Source organism: Pseudorca crassidens, chromosome 16 (assembly GCF_039906515.1).
Source record: "Pseudorca crassidens isolate mPseCra1 chromosome 16, mPseCra1.hap1, whole genome shotgun sequence".
NCBI classification, from domain to species: domain Eukaryota; kingdom Metazoa; phylum Chordata; class Mammalia; order Artiodactyla; family Delphinidae; genus Pseudorca; species Pseudorca crassidens.
Window position 1 is genome coordinate 34,352,982 of NC_090311.1, and position 22,519 is coordinate 34,375,500.

Sequence of the window (22,519 nt, forward strand, 5' to 3'; positions counted from 1 at the left end):
GAAGACAGTCTAAAACCTGTCTCTTTATCTTCATTTGCTATGCAGAGAATAGAATTTTAACGGCTAATGTCAACTCTAACGGAAAAGATATTTACAAAGGGTAAATAATTTTACAAAAAAAAATCATCATCTACTAATTAGTCTTCTTTTCCTCATAAATATTGTGGAAGACTCATTACTTTTCATTGTCCTTGGTTAAATTCCTCTCTCTGGGTTAGGTGTCCCTGGGATAAGGCAGTGGTGTGTCAAGAGTAGGTAAAAATCACAGGATAAGATGCCACATCTTCCTTCTTGTATCTTGTTTCAGGAGTATCAATTTTATGTGAAAATGTATACATAAAGAATTATTTTCTTTTTTAAACAAGCGTGGATGTCAGAGCAGCAGTTCTCAAAAAGTCGTCTAACAGACTCCTAGGGCTACCTGAGAACCTTTCCAGGAGGTATGTGAGGTCAAAGCTATTTTTATAATAATACTAAAACATTATTTGCCTCTTTCACTGCATTGGCATTTACACTGATAGCACAAGCAATGGTGGATGTAACTGCTTGTATCTTAGCACCATTAAAGGCACTGACACCAAACTGTACTAATGCTTATATAGTCTTCACTACCACACACATAGAATAAAAACAAAAGTTCACTTAAGAATGTCCTTGATTAAGCAGTAAAAAATATTCATTTATTAAATTTTGACCATTGGATATGCATATTTTAAATATTCTGTGTGATGAGATGGGAAATATGCACACTTCTGCTGCATCCAAAGTATGATAGTTGTCTCAGAGCAAAACACTTTACATGATTGAGCTACAAGCTGAACTAGCTACTCATCTGACACTATTTTACCTGAAAGACTGACAAACATTTTAAACTTTTGTGCTGTTAAGAAAGTGAAAAGACTTTCACTCATTTCAGAATGGGAGAAAATTTTTGGAAATAATATATCTGAAAAATGACCTGTGTCTAGAATATATAAAGATTTGTTGCAACTCAATAATAGAAAGGCAAAGAACCCAATTAAAAAATGGACAAAGGATCTGAATAGACATTTCTCCAAAGATATACAAATGGCCAGTAAGCACCTGAAGAGATGCTCACCAACGTTAGCCATCAGGGAAATGCAAATCGAAACCGGGATGAAATACCACTTCACTCTCCCTAGGGTGGCTATAATAAAAAAGATGAATAATAAATGATAAGTGATAATAAGTGTTGGTGAGAATGTGAGGAAGCTAGAGCTCTAGTACACTGCTGATGGGAAGGTAAAATGGTGGGGCCATTTTGGAAAACAGTCTGGCACTTCCTCAAAATGTTAAACATAAAGTTTCCGTATGACCCAGCAGTTCTACCTCCAGATATATACCCAAGAGAAATGAAAACCTGTCTACACAAAAACTTGTACATGAATGTTCATAGCAGCATTATTCATAATAGCCACAAAGTGGAGCAACCCAAATGCTTATCAACTGATATATGGGTACATAAAATGTGTCCATACAATGGAATATTATTCAACCATAAGGGATGAAGTACTGTTAAATGCTATAGCATGGCCAAACCTTGAAAACCTTGTGCTAAGTGAAGTAAGCCAGTACGAAAGAGAACATATTCTATGATTCCATTTATATGAAGTGTTCAGAATATGTAGGTCTACAGAGACAGAAAGTAGATTAGTGGTTGCCTAGGGTTGAGGGAGATGGAGTTTTGAGGAGTGACAACTAAGGTGTGCAGGGATGTGCACCTCTTTTTGAGGTAATGAAAACATTCTAAAATTGATTGTAGTGATGACTGCACAACTCTGTGAATATACTAAAAATCACTGAAGTGTACACTTTAAATGGGTGAATTATTTGGTGTTTGACTTGTATCTCCATAAAGCTGTTGTTTAAAATAACACCAGATAAAGCCTTAAAATCCATTGTTAATTGACTGATGTATTAACTTATGACATATCAAATAGCTATTGAAACAAATGAGATATTTCTATATAGGCCATAATGAAAAGTTGCTAAAGATGTAGTGGTCATCAGTTAGGTTTTTTTTTGTTCCACAGAAATCAACTCTAGCTAATTCAGTCCCACTAGGGGACATTTGTTAATGTCTGGAAACTTTTTTGATAGTTACACTAGCATCTGGTGGGTTGAGACCAGGGATGCTGCTAAACATACTATAATGCACAGAAAAGCCCCTCACAACAAAGATGTTGTAGCTCAAGATGTCAATAGCGCTGAGGTTGAGAAACACTGAGCTAACTTAAACAAAAGGAAATTTATTGGAAGGAATTGGGTGAGCTCGCAGGATTGAAAGTAAGGCAGGAGAACCAGGCTGGAAGCAGCCAGATAGGCTACCACAGAGAATCGTCTTGCAGCAACATTCCATGCTCTCATATGGGTTCAGCACTGGAATGGATAAACTCCCTCCAACTGTTTGTATTCTGCTCACCGTTCAAAATCTAAGGAGAGAGCATCTAATCAATCTTCCTTGCCACTTGGCTAAAGGAAGGCAATGTACCTTGAATGAAGGCAGTTCCTCAAAAGGAAGTACATTCATTAGCAAGCACTTTTGACTATATAGTTATGATTCATTTACTATCTAGGTGCTGAGGATAGAGGAGAGCAAAAGAGACAAAAATGCTCTTGTGGAGTTTATATTCTTTTTTTTTTTGCGGTACGCGGGCCTCTCACTGCCGTGGCCTCTCGCGCTGCGGAGCACAGGCTTCGGACGCGCAGGCTCAGCGGCCATGGCGCGCGGGCCTAGCCACTCCGTGGCATGTGAGATCTTCCCGGACTGGGGCACGAACCCGTGTCCCCTGCATCGGCAGGCGGAGTCTCAACCACTGCGCCACCAGGGAAGCTCCCGGAGCTTATATTCTTATGCTGCTAAATCAGGGCAGATCTTTAATAACTTAAAGAAGAATAGCTGCCAAACTCTAAAACCAATAAATACTACCCATATGTTAAGTGAAAAAAGCAGGGAGTAGATAGTATCTATAGTGTTATCCAAATTATTATTTTTTTTAACTTAGCATGTGTATGTAAGGAGATTTCTAGAAAGAAACATAGGAAATGTTTTTTGTTGTTGTTTTTTTTAATATTACATGTGGATGGTGAAACTGAATATGGGGAGAGAAGCCTACTTTTCACTTTATTCCCTTATGATGTTTTCATTTTCACCGTGAGCATGTATTTCACAGTTAAAATTTTTAAATTAAATTAAAAAAAATCATTGGTGCAAGTGAAGGATGATTAAAGGCTTTTAAAAAGTCACAATATTGGGAGTTCCCTGGTGGTCTAGTGGTTAGGATTCTGGGCTTTCAATTCCGTGGCCTGGGTTCAATCCCTGGTCGGGAACTGAGATCCCACAAACAGTGTGGCCAAAAAAAAAAGTCACAACATTATGGTGGTTCTGCTTATTATGGAAAAATGGAAAGAAAGAAAGAAGAAGAAAACCTGACTGGAAAGTGTGGCCTGTAATCATTTAACATATTTGTTGAACACCTACCTGCCTTAGGTCCTTTTTGGACAAGGTGGAATATAAGTAAATAAAATATCAAGCAGCAGCCATGTGTGAGGCGCTCTGTGAGGTGCTGTAGCTGGGAGGGGATTGACATTTGAAAAAGATCTGACAGCTGCCCTTAACGACTGCCTGTTGGCATCTAGTTATTGAACACCTAATATGTGGCATGGGCTGGGCCCTATACACACATCATCTCAAACCCTAACAATGACCTTATCAGATGGATGGCTGTGTCTCTCATATCACAGATAAGAACTTGAACACTGGAGAGATGAAGTCATAGCAAATAAGTGGCATAGCTGACCTTTGAATCCAGGTGTATCTGATAGTTAAATAACAAGTAAAGAAGAAAGTGATTTATTGCAAGAGCAATCACAAAACTACCCATGATTAATTTCTGAAGAATTTTACAGATAGGTACCCCAGGAGCTCAGAGAAGGGAAGAGAAGTTGCTGCATATTGGAGTGGTCTGGGCAGGCTTCCTAGTGGAGGAGTGGTTTGAAGGTGGGTCTGGGCAGGCTTCCCAGTGGAGGAGTGGTTTGAATTGGGTCTCGAAGGAGGAGTATATGGATATGTAAAGAGAAAGGCAGTGTCAATCTTTACTAAATGCCTGCTTGAGTCTAAAAACACTTCACCTAATCCACGTAGCCTCATTTGGGAGGTGAGGAAACAGAGGCCTCCGCTTACACCCACCCCCTGCCAGGAATAGGCTCTTAATAGGCCTTAATTTTTGGCAATCTGATAGGCGTGAAGTGAAATTTCATTGTCATAGTCAAACGTTTACCTCTATTTTATTGCTTCTGGGTTTTACCTCTTGGGTAAGATGAATTAATGATAGAAGAGAAAGTGTATGTAATAAACTAAAAGACCAGGATATAGTCTTTTGGGAGAAGAGATATTCAGTATAAGTCGTTTTCCTCTACTAAAAGAGTTTTAGGCTTTTATGAAGGTATTATAACTAATATGATACCCTACAGCTGAAATCTCAACTCGGTAAGTCTGAGAAATATCACCTATTTGTTTATTCAACACAAGTTCTTGAGCTCCAACTATGTACCAGACACTGTGGGAATACTGGGGATACAAATATATGAATAATACATTGTTAGTCTGTTCTTGTCATCAGGTTGTTTACCATTTAATGGAAAAGACATATTGTCATATATTTACAATATATGGAAATCTGAGCCAATATATCTGCACACACTCCCTGAAACCTAGTAGTCCTCCTTGAGTCACCCTTCTCCCTCATCCCCCTACCCTTCAGTCAGTCACCAAGTGTGGTCCATTTATCTCCTAAATATCTCTCAAATCCATTTATTTTTTTTCCATTGCCCCCTCCCTTTACCCTAGTCCAGTTGCCTGTCATCTCTTACCTGGGACTACTTACTAGTCTCATAATTGGTCTCCCCACCTTTGCTTTCATCCCTCTTCAACTGGTTTGACAATTGGCCTCTCCAGTTTACTCTTTCTTCCTTCGATTCACGAGTAGAATGACTTGTTAAGAAATGTAGAACTGCTCATGGTGCCTGCTTGAAGTCCTTCTGTGGCCTGTTTAAATCCTGGTGAGAAGGAGCCAGCAGAAAGCATAAATTTAGCAATTTTGGGAAAAGGGGAATAATCCATGAATTATGCCTTCTAAGCTTCATGAGGGCAGGCCAGGACCATACCTGTTTTGTTCACTATTGTATCCCCTGTGCCTTGCACAGAGCCTGGCCCTTGGCAGGTGTTCAGTAAATATTTAGCAAATTTTTAAAAGGGAGAGACACTTCTAAGGCGAGAATGAACCCTGAGATGTTTGGAATTGGAAGTATCGATACAAACTAATGATTTTATAGATATACATACATAGATAAACACACACAGATGTGTGCATATATATGCTTTTGGCTCTATCTGCTGAGAGGAGCTAAGGCAGTTATACCCCAGAACCAATGAGTATACCTAGTGCTATCTCCAATAGAGGGAACAAGGGCTCTTTGGAGAAACTGCTAATCCTAGACTAGTAGGAAAGGACAAGTACATGAACCTGGAACATCTGCAGTGCCAGAAAGTAGGGATGTGATAAAAAACTGATGGGGCCATGTCAAAAGGGCCTAGGAGTCAACTTGAAGGGACCCCAATGGCCAAATCAGGGACATTTTGAGTAACATAATAATAATGAATTATAACCTATAAAATAAAATATGAATCTGTGAGTCTATGCTATTAAAAATAAATGAATAAATCAGGGGATAAGGAAAAACTCTTCCTTATAGTGGCATTCCAATTAATTAGAAGCATTGATGAAAACAGCAAATCACCACTTGCAAACACCACAGGAATAATTGATATAGGCAAGAATCAATGATGGATGCTAAAATTAGTGGGTGAAAGTATGTTGATAAACAGGATGTTCACATAGTCAGAAAGTATCTTCCCAAAGATATTTAAGTAGAAAGGGGAAAATAGTAGCTTTACAGTGGAGAAATCTGGCAGACACTACCTTAACCAAGTGATCAAAGTTATCATTACCACAATGGGGCATATCCACATCATGTTCCTTTTGGAATGATGCACTAAGAAGGACACAACATGACTTCTGTGGTATTATTGCCAAAAATGCATGACCTGAATTTGATCATGAGGAAACATCAGAGACACCAAAATTGAGGGACATTCTACCAGATAGCTGCGCTGTGTTCTTCAAAAGTTTCAAGGTCAGGGGACTTCCCTGCTGGTCCAGTGGTTAACACTCCACGCTTCCAATTCAGGGGTGTGGGTTCGATCCCTGGTCGGGGAATTAAGATCCTGCATGCTATGCTGCGTGGCCAAAAAAAATAAATAAAGTGTCAGGGTCATGAAAGACAAATACTGAGGAATTGTCCCATATTAAAGGAGACTAAGGAGACATGACAACTAAATGCAATGTGTGATTCCTGGTTGGATTCTTAGAAGGGGCATTAGTTGGCCAGTTGGTAAAATAAGGTCTGTAAATTAGATAATAGTACTGAATCAATGTTAATTTTCTGATTTCGATAATTGCACTGCGGTCATTTAAGATGTGAACATTTGGAGAATGTGGGTGAAATGTGGAGGGAAATTCTTTTTTGTAACTTTTTTTTTTTGCGGTACGCGGGCCCCTCACTGTTGTGGCCTCTCCCGTTGCGGAGCACAGGCTCTGGATGCGCAGGCTCAGCGGCCATGGCTCACGGGCCCAGCCGCTCCGCAGCATGTGAGATCTTCCTGGACCGGGGCACGAACCTGTGTGCCCTGCATCGGCAGGCGGACTCTCAACCACTGCGCCACCAGGGAAGCCCTTTGTAACATTTTTGTAATTCTGAAATTATTTCAAAGTGAAACATTAAAAGTAAAATAAAACCCCTTTTTTTTGAATTTTATTTTATTTACTTTTTTATACAGCAGGTTATTAGTTATCCGTTTTATACATATTAGTGTATGTATGTCAGTTCCACTCTCCCAATTCATCCCACCACCACCACCACCCTGCCTGCCACTTTCCCCCCTTGGTGTGCAGACGTAAAACTCCATTTTTAATGGTTTTGTATTGCCCTCACTTACTTTATCTTGTTTTACTTTACTCCCCACCTCCTTCCAGCTTCCCAAATGAACCCTGAACTCTAGCATGCTAGCTAGTGGCTTTCTTCTTTAGTTCCTTGAATACACCATGCTTCCTCCTCTTCAGATCCTGACGGTAAGAAGCAGCATGGTATTCTCTTTGCATGGAGCATACTTCCTTTGAAATTTATCCTTTTGTTCTTTAAGGCTCATTTTACTTACTCTAGAAAACCCCTCCCTGACCCCCTAATGCAGGTCCCAACATTGTATGGTTTCATAACATCTGGTACTTTTTCATAGCATTTGTATCACAACTGCCATGAAATTATCATGGAGTTTACTGTTTAAAGTCCCTCTCATTCACTAGAAATGAATGTTCATAAAAGATGGAGGGATTGTCTTTTTTTGCTCAATATTATTTCCCTGGAACCTTGCACAGATTTTCAATGACTATTTGAGTAATTAATGCAAGTCATGCAATGGAGCATCCCCCCTGCCAAAAAAAACCCAACACAACTTGGATGAAACTGGACACAGGAGACGTTTTAAGTTTGAGGAGATAAAGGCAGGGACCAGAATTGGTGGCAGTGACAGAAAAGGATAGATGGAGGAGTCTTATCATGGAAGGAGCCATAGGACTTGATAAGGGAGGAGGAAGAGTCAAAAATGACTCAGGTTTAATCATCAGCTGCAAAAAGGTACACAGTTGAAATGGCGCTTGAGTCACTTTTCCAGCAGTATTTTTTGAGAGTATGTTCCTAAACATTTGAAAATGGTCTCTTTATTTTTAATAAAAATGCTTTAAGTGGTAAAATACTGTATTATGTGGTAAATACCAATTGTCATGCTGATTGGTATGTTTGGCATACTAAAAAGTACTAGAGTATTTTAATAAAAATACTATAAACCCATGGTAAAATACTGCCTTGATTCATATTAAACAATAAAAATGACTATGTGAGAACACCTGAATATCCCTCTGTAGTGGGTACTGTGGTGCTCCAATCCACATCCTCTCATCATGGGTAATGTACTCCTCCCTCAGCTGCTGGAAATTTTAGTTCCTGATGGTGAAAAGCTTTGTTTTTGCTGGGTGTTGCCTTAGGTTGCAGGGAACTGCCTCACTTTAGGTTATCCTCCCAGGTTATGCCTCACTGGCCCACAGCCAGTGACTGGCTGATTTAAGATGCAAAGACCCAGCTTCCTTGCCTTATTTGAAGACAGGTCTGAGGGACCTGTCTCAGCTACTACAGGTGTTGGCCAAGTTGCAACCACTCTGGGGTCAGTGGCTCCCTCTGACTCTCCTGGTCTTCCTCATTGCCTTGCAGATGTATTTGCCAGTTGCGTCCTGCCTCAGTACATCTCTTGCTTGAAATTGGTCTCAGAATCTGTCTCCAAGGAACCTAACCTATGACACCATCTAATCTGCCTACTCTCTAAAGGTTGCCATCATTGGAACCTCTGTGTGTGTGTGTCTGGGTTTTGTTTTTGTTTCCTCCCCCAAATATACCCCAAAAGTGCCCAAATTAAATGTACACCTTGATGAATTTTCAAAAACTCAGCTTCATTTTTATCAAAGAAAGAATAAGAAAATGAGTTTGGGTAGAGTGAGAACCACCTACATTTACAACTTCCTCATGGTGAAAACTTTGAGGGAAGGGCGGGTTGCCAAGGGAAGTTGGAAGTTTCTCTGATTTTAAAAGAGCAAACAGTTTTGCTCTTTTAGTTGACTGCAGTGAGCTCTGAAATGAGAGGAACAATCTCAGTATACTTCATAATACATGTAAATGAAATGGGGAAAACAATGAGTGTCAGGGACTAGAGGAGAAACTGAACCATTTCACTAGAGGAAATGATTCAGAGAGAGGAAAAGATGATCTTCCTGAAGGTCAAATATCTATAAATCAAACATGTCAAAATATTGCTAAAATTTTGAGTAACCAAGATTTTTCTGTTAGTCAAGCTCTTTATAGTACTCTTTTGATTTTAAAGTAAAATTTCAAGAATTCTTCTGTGTTTTTGTTTCTCAGTGATAGAGCTTTCATCGAGAGTGTTTAGTTCCCCTCTGTTCAATTCTTTCTGTCTCTAACATCACCCTCCTTGTTCTCTCCTGCCTGGATGATACAATAGCTGGCCTTCTAATCAACTATCTCTCTCTTTCCACTTTTATCCCCACCACAGTCTGTTCTTCACACAGAACCACGATGGCCTTTTTAAAGCATAAATCAGATCATGTCACTGCCCTGCTTAAAACTCTCCAGGGGATTCCCATCACACTTAGAAAAAACCCCCAAAATCTTAATTTAACCTAAAAGGCACTATACCATATGGCTCCTGACTGCCTCTCAGACCTCATCTTGTACCACTTTCTCCTTGTTTACTCTAGCTACAATAGATTAGATGTTCCTCTAAAGCAGGGGTCAGAAAACTAAGAGGGGCCAAATTGTGCTAGAGGCCTATTTTTATACTGCCATTTTTAAAGGATTGTGAAACAACTACAACAACAGGAACAAAAAGAATATGGAACAAGAGACCTTGTGTGACTTGCAAAGCCTAAAACATTTACTATGTGGCTCTTTTACAGAAAAAGTTTGCCAACTTCTGCTTTAAAGGCTTATCCCTCCTGCATTAGGATCTTCACATTAGCTGTTCCCTTTGCGTCCTCCACTACCAGTCTTCACATGGATGGGTCCTTTTAATTCAGGTGTGAACTTGATTCAGGTGTCACTTCATCGTTGAGGCCTTCAATGACTACCTAATGTAACTATCTTACCAGATTCTCTCAATCACATCAACTTTTTTGTTCTTTACAGCATTTATCTGATATTTACTTATTTTTATTTTTTCAATAACCATTCCCCCTCTCCCCCACGTAGAAAGATCTTTTCTTTCTTGTATACTACTTTTGAGTATTCTTGATCTTGCATTTAGATGGAAGAGAGCAATAGTAAATGTTTGGAGCCTACTGCGTAGTTGGTGCTCAATAAATGTGCTGAATGAGTGAATTTCCAGATTATTTCTGCATATGAAGTTTAGGTCTTCTGCTTTCTTTTTGTCCTCTCTGAGAGGACCTACAGTGCAAACTGCAATAAAGAGCTACCTGAGAATGGAGACACCAAACAATGCCTCTCCCTTAAGAGAACAGATAAACTTCTCTTTTCCCTTTCCTTGCTTTCTCTGGGAGAGCCCATTGATAGAAGGGTGGGATGTTTCAAAGGGATGTCTCAAGGACAACTTATATAAAAAAAAAAAAAAAAAAAGAAAAGAGGAAAAAAGTTTCTTTTCATCTTTTTCTTTCGCGAGAGGAATTTTTTAGGGTGGTAAGATTGGTCGAGGTCACATTTTCTACAAGGCTCTGAGGCTTTTGGGTGAAGAGTTTAGGTGGAGGCCTCTGCTTGGGAGATGGATTTAACACTAAGAGGAACCAGGCCTGAGCTCAAAAGAGAAGCCAGGAACAATGTGAATAGGGCTTGTTCTAGGTGGTCAGGTATGAGGGAGGAAGGTAAAAGCCCAATAAGCACAGGTCCTGGATTTTTCTAGAGTTTAATTATTTCACATGGTCAGGCTACATGTTTTGACTTTTGGTAGGAAAAATATGGTTACTAAAGCAATGGGAGGCATTGCCTGCTGCAGCTAAGACCGGTGCAACCAAATAAATAAATTAATTAAAAAAATAAAAATAAAGCAGTGGGAGGCAGTGACTGTAAAGAAAATGTGGGCACTGTCCTCTGGGTGTGGCAAGATGTGAGGGATAAGAGTTAAGCTATAGAGCTTGAGTTTTGGAGTCAAAATAGACCTGAGCTTATTCATCCACTGGTTATGTCACCTTGGGCAAATTATTTAGCCTTTCTAAACCTTGGTTTCCTTATCTGAAAAATGAGAAGAATGATAGCTTCTATATTTTAGGATTATTTTGAGGATTAAGTGATAAGGCATGTAAAATACTTATTTAGATGCCTACATAAATAAGTGATCAGTTAGTATAAATATCATCATCATCATTGCCAGGTGGTGAAGAAATTTTCTAAAGCTACAGATGTTGAAACTAATGAACAATAAAATCCGTACCCTCTAGCAGTTTAAGGGTATGTCCCACTGTATTTTGCTTCCATAAGTAGGAACACAGGATATGGAAAGAGGTGAGGTAAGAAATGTGTGGGAGCAAGATAATTGTTGTTCGAAGAAGCATGGTCTTAACACAACTCATTTGACTCCTAATGTTAAGTGGAAAGGAGACAAGGAAATCTGTACTTGTGTAGACCTTCTAGATAAACCCATCTGCATGTCAGTGTTAGCTTTGGATTTCATACATTGACCTCTGCTGCTTTACAGTTTATTGAAAATGCCCTTGTACATGCTAATATAATTCTGATTATTTGGGTAGGGTAGCTGTTATTATTATCTCTGTTTTATTCTAGAGGAAACGAAGACTAAGAAATTGAGAACATGGGTTTTAGAGTCATATTGCTAGGGTTTGAAACCTGGCTTCTCCACTTCCCAACAGTGTAACCTAGGGTAAGTTACTTGAACTTTCCAGAGCCTCAATATCTTCATCTGTGAAATGGGAGTAATGAAGATACATACCTCTTAGGATTGTGTGAAATTATTCATGTAAACAAAGTACATGGTATGGCAAATAGTATGTGTTCAATGAATATTTGTTATTGTCATCTCCCAGGGCCACGCAGCTAGTAAGTGGTAATGCTAGTATCTAAATTTAGATAATTGGATTTCATACCTTATGGCCTTTCCACACACCACCTCCCATAATATTAATAATGTTGACTCTCTGCCACTGTGATGATGTATGATCCATAACATTAGGACAGGTGGTCTAATTTGTTTTTCCAAAAGTGGTAGGAGATCCGTCTAAAGTATCCCTTTTGGTACAGTTGGCACACATATCTGTTTCTCAGCTTCCTCAGTAAGAGGACAGCTGTGGCTTCAGGACAGAACTACAACAAAAAGCTCTGGACTTTGTTTCCACTGGTTGGAGCAAAGTGCTGAGGATACCAGTCTGCCACATGAGAAGACAGAGATAGCCTACATTAAACTGAACCAATGGGAGACTTGTAGTGTAGTTGAAAAAGCATGCAAACTATAACTAGTAAGTTGGAAGACTTGAATTCTAATCTTGGATCCACCAGTTATTAACTATATCTTGTAACATCTCTGAGCCTGGGTTTCAACATCTTTATTTATTCTTTATTTTTCTAGCTTTATTGAGGTATAATTGATACCCACATATTTACCGTAGGGATCCCAATAGTCATCCTTGTTGCTGTCACCTATTCATACAGTCCGTTTGTGGAAATTAGGAAAGGATGCCTTTTCCTCCAGGCAGAAGCAGCTTTGCCACTAAGGTTCATGAGCTTGGTGACCAGAGCATGTAGATTTCAGTCTCTACTAGTCTCCTTGGCCAGCCTTCTGGTGCACTACAGAAGCAAACGCGAGGGCCCTGTCTGTGCCGTCTTTCCACTGCACAGGGCTGTTAATATCAAGTGAGATAATAAGTTGAAGGAGTTTGGTAAAGTCTAATTCCCTCTGTGAATGTAAAGCACTGATATCACACAAACACTACCTGATTTCAAATACCAGGATCCAAGGGTGACTTGGGTAGACATTCTGACCATTGCCCTTCCCTTTGGTTCTGATGATCCGGGTGACTCGTTAACTTGTACAACACCTATTGTGTACGTCTGTAGAGATTGTGGCCAGGAAAGATTTTCTCCACCATTTTCAGGCCTGGACCAGCCTTCCTCTCTAGATATAAGACTAAAATCAGTTCTTTTGATGATTCATCCTCTTGGAAACAATCATGTTGTTTTTAGAGCACCCTGGAGTGGGACTGGGTCTTCCCCATAGGTGGAATTTGGAATCCTTTGGTTAGAATTTATCTTTGGTTTTCAGGCAAAGGTCATTGTATAAAAGCTTTGCATCAAGGGGAGAAAGAAAATTTGCTGAACCATAATTTGCCCTCTTTTCACACCTCTGAAGCCCAAGCTATCTGCTGGGCTGTTTAGATCAAGTAGGACAAGAGGACCTGCTTGTATGGACAGGTAAATCACCTTTCTAAGTTTCCATTTTGTTATCTCGAATTAGGGACAATAACAGTACTTACCTCATAGGTTTATTACATGGATCAAATGAACTAATAAGTAGAAAGCACTTGGCACACAGTATATGCGCAATACATGTTAGCTCTAATTACTAGGCTCCCTGCAGGATACTCTACCTGACTTTGAGGAAGAACAAAAGCATAAATTCCAGTGCCTTCCCTCAAGAAGCTTAGAGTTCTAGCTGGGGAATTAACATAATTATACCAGAAAAGGTAAATAGAAATGCAAAGCTATAAATGTGTGGTACAGATAGACGCTGTTTTTAGGAACTGGTGTTTGAACTAGGCCCCGAGGAAAGGTGAGATTAGGATAAGTAGAGAGGATGAGGAGGGTATGCCATATGGGATCGGTAACATTAGCGAGGTTCAGGACCACAAGTAGACCAATTTGCCTGGAGAAGTGGGGCCAATGCTATCTGAGAATATAGGTTGGGATTAGAAGGAGAGAACCCTAAATACTAGGGTAAATGTTTGCTCTTGTCCCATAGAGAACGATGAGTGACACGGTAAAACTTGAATATGGAACTGTCCAGCAGGCAGTTGGAATGCTCTTGGGAAAATGCTCAAAGCTGTAGCTAAAACTTTGGGGATGGAAGTTGAAATTGTGGAAGCTGGTGATACTTCTAAGGCAGCTCCTTGAGAGGTGCCTGTTGATTCCAATTTAATGAGGGCAACCTGTGAACAGCATTTAAAGTGAAATGGTGAAAGTGTCAGGAGATTTGAAGAACAACTTAAAACATTAACTAGGTAAGGTTTGCTTCTCTGAAGTCTTTGCTTCCCAGGGGGAAGCTGTATCTAGTGACCAAGAGACTGAGAAGAAACTTCAGAAGTGAAGAACCAGGAGAGCAGTGTCTTCAAAGACAATGGAGTACTGTTGTGTTAGTTTTCTCCTGATCTGTAACAAATTACCACAAGCTTAATGGCTTAAAAAAAAACCAAACCCACTCATTTACTAACTTACAGTTCTGTAGTCAGCATGACTGTGGGTTCTCTGTTCAGGGTGTCCAATGCACTTTCAGGTTCATTCTTATTGTTGGCAGAATTGCCTTTACAGGACTAAGGTTCCTGTTTTCCTTCTAGCTTGGAATCTTGGAGGGCCGTCTTAGAATTCTGCCTAATGCAAGTGTTTTATGAAGGATAAATGGCAAATAAAATAAGAATTGAAAAGGTGTCAGTTGGTCATTGGTGATTTGAGTAAGATCAGTAGCAAGAGCAATTTTGGCAGGATTGTAGGGGCAGAAGCCAGGTGCAGTAAGTTTGTGGAGTCAACTGGAAGTGAGAAAGAAGTAAAGCTTGGATTTAGTGGTTTCTTTCAAATGGCCAGGCTGGAATGGGAAGGAGAAAGTTGGACATAATTAACTAATGAACTAGGTCTCAAGGAAACTAGATGGAATGAACTCTAGACTCTAGATGGAGGGATTAGTGTGGACTTGTAGGGGAACTCAGCTTCCTCTGAGGTAGGAGGAAAGCAAGTATGGGTGGGGGTGCAGATAAGTTTGTAAAGAGAGGGTGGGCAGCTGAGAAATTGAGGAAATTACTGCCTAATATCCTGTTTTCTCTTAGAGACAAGGTCAGTAAAAAAGCAGGTGAAGTTTTGGAATTGCTACTTTGTGGCTAGGAGGTTTTTCATAAAATTCCTGAATGAAATCAAAACTAATGGACAGAGAGTAAAGAAACATAAAGAACCCCAGGTGCTCTTCAGAGTGCCCACCAAACCATACCTGACTCACCTGGCTCCCCTTTTGCTCCCTTTCTTTTGCTCCGTTCTCAAACAGTCTGATCTAGAATTGCTTAACAGGTCCTTACTCAGAGGAGGTGGACTTCCTGCTAGTAAATTGCGTTAGGCTTTAAGATCTTAAAAGCTTTCTAGATTACTTAGGGGATATCTAATTTACCATGGTTGACCATAATGACTTTTCCTTCCTTAGGCTGTGAGGTCTTTGAAGTCAAGGGATTTAGGCTTTTTTTCATCTTTGCACTTAGTGCCTCTAATACAAGTCTGGCACATAGGAACGCCTCAGTTTATTTCTCTAGCTTAGATGACCCAGACTTAAGGCTCCCCTCCCTATTTGGCCAGATTGTGCTATTTTTTCCTCTTTACTTTAGAGAAGATAGTTAACCTTTACAAATACATGTATATGTTTTATAAATTTAAAGAAAGTATAACAAAAATGTAGAAAAGTACAAAAATCATGTGGTCCGTTTTCTGAATTTTTAAAGTAAATACACTTGTGTAACAGTGTCCAGTTCAAGAAACAGAGTAGGGACTTCCCTGGTGGTCCAGTGGTTAAGACTCTGCGCTCCCAATGCAGGCGGCCCGGGTTCGATCCTTGATCCGGGAACTAGAACCCGTGTGCCACAACTAAGAACCTTCATGCCACAATTTAAGACCCGGTGCAGCCAAATTAAAATAAAGAAAAAAAAAAAAGTATCACCAGCATCCCTGCAGCCCCCCCCCTTTTTTTAACATCTTTATTGGAGTATCATTGCTTTACAATAGTGTGTAGTTTCTGCTTTATAACAAAGGGAATCAGCTATACATATACATACATCCCCATATCTCCTCTTTCTTGTGTCTCCCTCCCACCCTCCCTATCCCACCCCTCTAGGTGGACACAAAGCACCAAGCTGATCTCCCTGTGCTGTGCGGCTGCTTCCCACTGGCTATCTGTTTTACATTTGGTAGTGTATATATGTCCATGCCACTCTCTTACTTTGTCCCAGCTTCCTCTTCCCCTTCCCCGTGTCCTCAAGCCCATTCTCTACATCTGCATCTTTATTCCTGTCCCCTGCAGCCCCCTTTTATATCCCCCGTCAGTCATTATTGCTCTGCAGAAGTTACCAGCATGCTGCCTTCTAGCCCCATAAATTAGTTTTATTAGAACTTTATATAAATTGAAACATATAGTATATACTCTTAGGTGTCAGGCTTCTTTCACTCAGTGTTGTATTCATGCAGTTCATCTAGGTTGTTTTATAGAGTTGGCATCTATTCATTGTCTTTGCCTTATGATATTCCATTATATGACTCTATCACAGATTTACTTATTCAGTCTATTGTAGATGGATATTTGGGTTGTTTCCAAGTTTGGGCTATTATCAATAATGTTGTTTTGAACATGTCTTTTGGTGAACATATGTTTGCGTCTTTATTGGGTATATATCTAGATGCAGTATTGCTGGGTCATAAGGTGTGTGAATGTTTGCTTTAATAGATCCTGCTAAATAGTTTTGCAATGTGGTTGTATAGTTATACTTCCATTAGCAGTGTTTGAGAATGAGTTGCCCCACATCCTTGTGAATGTGTGGTATTGTCTGCCTTTTCCAATTTTAGCCATTCTGGTTGTATTTTTTATTTCTTTGATTATTAGTGATGTAGAGCACCTTTTCGTGTGCTTTTTGGCCATTTGAATATCTTTTGTTAGAGTCTCTTGCCCATTTTTCTTTGGGATGTTCACTGTTATTAATTTGTAACCGTCCTTTATATATTTGAATTACAAGTCTTTTGTTGAAAAAAAAATATATAGCATATATTTCTCCCATTCTGTGATTTTTCACTCTGATTTTTGTTAAACAGATGTTCTTAATTTAATTAGTTTAGTTTATTAAATTTTTCCTTTATAGTTATTGCTTTTGTGACCTGTTGAAGAAATTGTTGCCTGCTCCAATGTCATGAAAATATTCTTTTAAAGGCTTTATTGTTTACCTTTTACATTTAGACTCACAATTCATCTGGAATTGATTTTTGTGTATGGTGGGATAAGGATGAAGGTCTCTTTTTTGCCATATGGTTATTCAGTTTACTCCAATATCCTTCATTGAAAAGACCATCCTTTCTTTACTGCAATGTTACTGGGTTTTTTTTTGCGGTACGCGGGCCTCTCACTGTCATGCCCTCTCCCGTTGCGCAGCACAGGCTCTGGATGCGCCGGCTCCGCGGCCATGGCTCACGGGGCCAGCCCCTCCGCGGCATGTGGGATTCTCCCAGACCGGGGCACGATCCCGCGTCCCCTGCATCGGCAGGCGGACCCCCAACCACTGCGCCACCAGGGAAGCCCTGTTACTGTTTTTATAAATCTGGTCACCATGTTACAGGAAGGGGGACCCCTTCCAGGGCCTAAAAGTGGGCTCTTGTCTAACGCTCAGAAATGAATTGTCCAAGGAAACACATGCGCTGACAAAGCAAGACACTTTATTGGAAAGGGGGACCAAGGCGGAGAGCAGCAGGGTAAGGCAGCCTAGGAGAACTGCTCTGCCACGTGGCTCGCAGTCTTAGGTTTTATGGTAATGGGGTTAGTTTCTGGGTTGTCTCTGGCCAATCATCTCTGGCCCACAGTTTGACCCAGGGCCCTTCCTGGTGGCGCGTGCATCTCAGCCAAGATGGATTGCAGCGTGAAGGAGTCTGGGAGGTGGGTCGTCTCCTCCCTCTTTTGGCCCCTCCCGAATTCTCCCCGTTAGTTTTCAGAGGCAGCACCATGTTTCTTATCGGGATCTCTTGTTGTGAGACAACTCAGGCAAGCGGTTATCATCGTGCCTGGCCAAGGTGGGTGGTTTTGGTCCACAGTTCCTTAACAACTATACATACGTGGATCTGTGTCTGGACTTTTTGGTCCATTTGTCTATTTGCTTATCCTGTGCCAATAACCACACAATCTAATTATTATAGCTTTATAATAGGTCTTGATATCTGGTGGTGTAAGTCCCTCTAGGTTTATTTATTTTTTGCCACCTAGAGTGTGTTGGCATCCTTGCCTGTTGCATACAAATGTAAATTTAATTCAACAAATATTTCCTGAATACCTATTTATTATGTGCTAGGTACAGTGATAGATGTTGGGAATATAGCTGTCAATAAAGATAGGCCTGGTCCTTTCCTTTTAGTTGGGAAAGCCATTCAAATGAAGTGAGATGAGAAGAGGGCCTAGGACAGAGTGCTGAGGAACTCAATATTTAAAGTCAGTTAGCAAAGAAGACAGAGAGAGAGCGTGTGTGTGCACATGTGGGCAAGCGAGTAAAACCCCAAATGTAACAAAACCAAGAAAGGACAACATGAAGGAAGCCGAGGGAAGAAGGTATATCTAGAAAGTGTGGTCAGTTATGTCAATGTTGCTGCAAGGTCAATCAAGATAAGACTAACAAAACATCCTTTAGACTTAGCTCTGAATGGCTATTGTGAACTTAATGAAGCAGTTTTTGTGGAGGGGTAGGGTGTGTGTCTTTATTAGATTGTAAACTCTTAGATGGGAACAAAGTTCCTTGTTCACTTAGTGCTTAATGAATGTTATTTCATGATAATAATCCCGTGATCTGCATACTGCTGAGCATCACAAAGGGCCAAAATTGTGCTCTATTTTATAACACTTCTGATTCTGGCAGCTGATGAAAAAGTAATTGCTCTTGTAAATGGAGGATAATTTAATACTCAAACCTTGGCTGTTTTATTTATTTTTATTTTTTACATGAATTTTATTTATTGATTGATTTTGGCCGCTCTGCGCAGCATGTGGGATCTTAGTTCCCTGACCAGGGATCGAACCCTCGCCCCTGCAGTGGAAGCACTGAGTCCCAACCATTGGACTGCCAGGGAAGTCCCAAACCTTGGCTGTTTTAGATAGTCAAAAACTATGCTTCATCCATCCATTCATTTATCCATTTATTCACTTATCAGCAAGGGTACAGGAAGCAACCACCAACTACCTGGGACTCATAAGCATTGTGCTGGAGATGTAAGTAGGGAAAGAAAGGAAAGAAGGAAGCCTAGAAAAATGTATTTGACCCATGTATATCTCAATGAATTAACTTTGCAAGTGCAATATCTATTTTTACAGCCTTCCATGACTATTCAAAAGGGGCCTATTGTTAAGCTTTGTGACCTAAAGATAAAATTTCAGAAAATGCTTCCTTTTTGGTTAAATAAAAAACAAGATTTCAGTAGAGAAGTTCTTTGTCTTTGTTAGGGGTGCTCCTATAATTTATTGTTTGCTTGGTATTTACTTACACCTTGGTATATATGTATGAGTCATTTTCTTTTAAATTTGAGTGCTCATTTTAGGAATGGAAGAACAGAGATAGTTCATTTTCAAATACAATAAAATTATGTTAAGTATGGGCTGTGCTAATTATTTATTGTCATTTATCAAAGGGTGAGAGGCCAAAGTTTATTTTTCTTCATTGTGAGAATTATTAGTAGACCTGTACTTGGGGTCAAGTGGATTGATAAATGCCCAGGTAAACCATTTTCAAGCACACCTGCATAACTTAAGAATTTCTACTTTACCAGTAGTCTTGACATGTTAATTTCAAATAATTAAAAAAAATCTATTTCTTAAAACAAGTCTTTATAAGAGTTTTATGAGGGAACTTTTTTTTTTAAACTTAATTGAAGTACTTGAAAATGTAGAAGTTTGGTAGGTTAGGGAAGTATTCAGGAATAAGATTAGCCATGAGTTGATCTTTACAGACTCTGTAAGGAATATGGTTAGTATAGCACGTTGGCAGAGGTAAAGCTTTCTTTAGGAAGGTAGAAGAAGAAAAGAAAAAAGGGGAATATACGCTGAGTTCACGGTAGGAATAAGAAGATAATTTATTTAGTTCTTTTAAAAAGAGCTTTTGGCAGATTCATTCAAAATGATTTTTTCCTCTTAAATTGTTAGTTTTGGTTTTTTCCTTAGAAATAACTAGAAACAAAGACTACTAACTGCTGCAAATTGGTAGTCTCTGGTCATACTACTTTAGTTGTAATTGGTGAAGAGGGGAAATAGAGAAATAAGACAGTTTTAAATGGTGCTTAACATTTTTAGTTCTAAGTCCAATCAGCATAATCATCAACTGACATTTACTCTGAACCTCTTGGGTGAATGGCACTGAACCAAATCCCACAAGAAATAATATCTTCTGCCTATGTGAGCATACTGGTAATTGAACTATTGCTCTCAGAAGCTATAGATAATACCAGTTGATAAGATGTTATGAGATTCCAGCCTTGGAGTTACGAGGTTAAGATAGGAAAAATGTACACCGGAAAAAAAAATTTTAGATAGAAACTGTATCTACTTTCTGTCTTGAATAAAGAAATCACTGCCCTATACAGTGAAACTCTAAACATGTCAAATATTTTTTTAATGTTTAACCAAACACTATTTTAGCTTAAAAGAGTTGAATTTTATTTGATCATTGTATGAATAATGCAAGGTAAACTTTAATTTTGACAAGTAAAATAAGGAGGTGAGTTGATTTCGAGCACATGAAGTAGAATCTTGAAGTAAGTGATTTGTGCCTTCATTTCAAATACAAAGAAATCTTGGTGGATAGATAAGATGTCAAAAATTTGTGACTGAAACCTATTTTTAACCTGACCTCCAAGGTTTATATCATATTTAATATTAAGGTACTTTTCATTTTATAATATTAAGCATGTGTCTTTTAAGTATGGTCAGATTTTAAGTATCTTTCCCTAGTAGTCTGCCTCCTCCCTTCCTTATTCCTCCCCACCCCATCTCTTTTGCTGTGGTAGGGTTCCTATTGCTGGCTACCCAGTCATTACCATTCTAATACCATTTAAGGTAGCTCTGCTGGGTTTCTTTATTTTGAGTCCTAGAATCCAGTTTCTCTTTTAACCTGGCCTCCTAAATCAGTTGACAAATCGGTTTATTTTCCCCCGTGTTCATCTTAACAACTCGTGATTTAGATTGGTTAGGAAGATACAATGTAATCGGCACAACCTCTTTCCCGTGGAATCAGTATTTTGGAGACTTCCTCCTTTCCTAGCGGAACATTCTCCAGTCGGGCAGCGGACCTAGCTAAGGACTTCAGCCCCCACAGTTCCCTGTGTGCGCATGCCCTCTCTTCTTACAGTTGTCAAAGTGCTCTTGCCAGAGCGGTCACATAATCAACCTGAAAGAAGAAAATAAATACTGTACACTTTTTAATTTTATCGATCCTTAAAAACTGGACCCTCAAAGGTAACTGCTGCTAAGAATTTGTTACTTGAGATTGGGTGATTGCATGTAGAGGAAGATCTATTGTGTGTGGGGTGGGGGGAGGGGAAGGAGGTATCTATTTCTCGGACTCTGCTGTAAATAAGAAAAAAGAAAAAAAAAACCCAACAAACAAAAAACCCACCCAAAGGAACAGACTGTACAAGCAGTTACTGACATTGCATATTAACTTTGTAAATGTTATTTTCATCTATTGCTTATCTTTTGTTTAAAAGGGTCTTATTTATTAAAGATGGGTCTTGACCTTGACAGAGTGAATTTATGCAGGCAGTGAAATTCATGTCTTTAAGAAATGTTGAAAAGAGAAATGGGTGTTCCTGGTATGATTAAAAAAAATTTAATTTAATAAATATATTAATATTACTTATAGCCTTAAAATATTCTGAGTCTAGCTTACTTTTTGGCTTTTTTGCTATAGTACAGCATTAATTTTTCCACCACAGATATATAGTTTAAACTGAAGGCATTAACAGAAAGCATTGATACAAGCATTGGAAAAGCTGAGTGATATTAAAATTCTAATCAAACGCATATTTCAGCCATGATGATATGGCTGTTGTAAAGACAATTCTAGCACACTGGAAGAGACTCAAATCCCAGATTATAATGGTTTACTGCAGCACTGCTTAAACCAAGGATGAAAATGTCTCTTTCTGTGTCCATTTCCTTTGGCAGCAATAGAACTTTGTGCTGTTGTGAATCCAAGCTCTGCTTGCTTCTTTGTCATATTTTACAATACTGATCAAAGCCATTATTTTAGATGAAGGGAACTGAGGAACACAAAGTCAATCTTAAGTAGGTTTTATTGGCAGTAGCTGGCAATTTGTGATGTGTATTATATTGGGTTGGGTTTTTTGGGGGTGGGGGTCAGGGAGGGAGGAGTAGAAAGGAGAATAAGGTGGCTGTGAAGCTTTTCCTCGAGCCCACTATTTTGTCTATGTATTAAACTTTGAAATGAAAGATTAACCATTTTAAAGATACTCTTTAATAAAACAGTAGAACTACTTTTAATCCCATTTCTTAGTCTGACATATTTTGCTTAATAGTTGAGAGGGGAAGCACAGACATTTTCTAACACATTTATCTTACAACATTTATTATCGTGAGAATGTCCAAAGACAGAACTTCTGTGTGTATCTGAATGCCCTTTACAAGTGTCCTGAGAAAGATGCTTTTCCAAGTATCTGAGTTAATTAACTACATTAAACATATTAATAACTTTGTTGCAATTATACTGAATCATCATCTAAAAATAATTGTATATTTGGTCATATGCTCCTTGAACACTTCAAAATACTTGTTTTCAGGGTCTTAGCACTGTAATATTCA

The 22,519-nt window shown here is 39.2% G+C and overlaps 1 protein-coding gene across 3 annotated transcripts in view; it reads left to right on the forward strand.

Moving 5' to 3' along the window:
- CPEB3 (cytoplasmic polyadenylation element binding protein 3) overlaps positions 1-22,519 on the forward strand; it is a 177,158-nt gene that overhangs the window by 5,093 nt on the left and 149,546 nt on the right. Inside the window, exon 1 of one of the 3 annotated variants that reach the window (XM_067710004.1) lies at positions 20,995-21,154. The exons of the other annotated variants lie outside the window; for them this stretch is intronic. The gene's annotated coding sequence lies outside the window, so the exon portion shown is untranslated. Of the gene's footprint in view, positions 1-20,994; positions 21,155-22,519 lie in introns of those variants that run through there. 3 annotated transcript variants of the gene reach the window in all.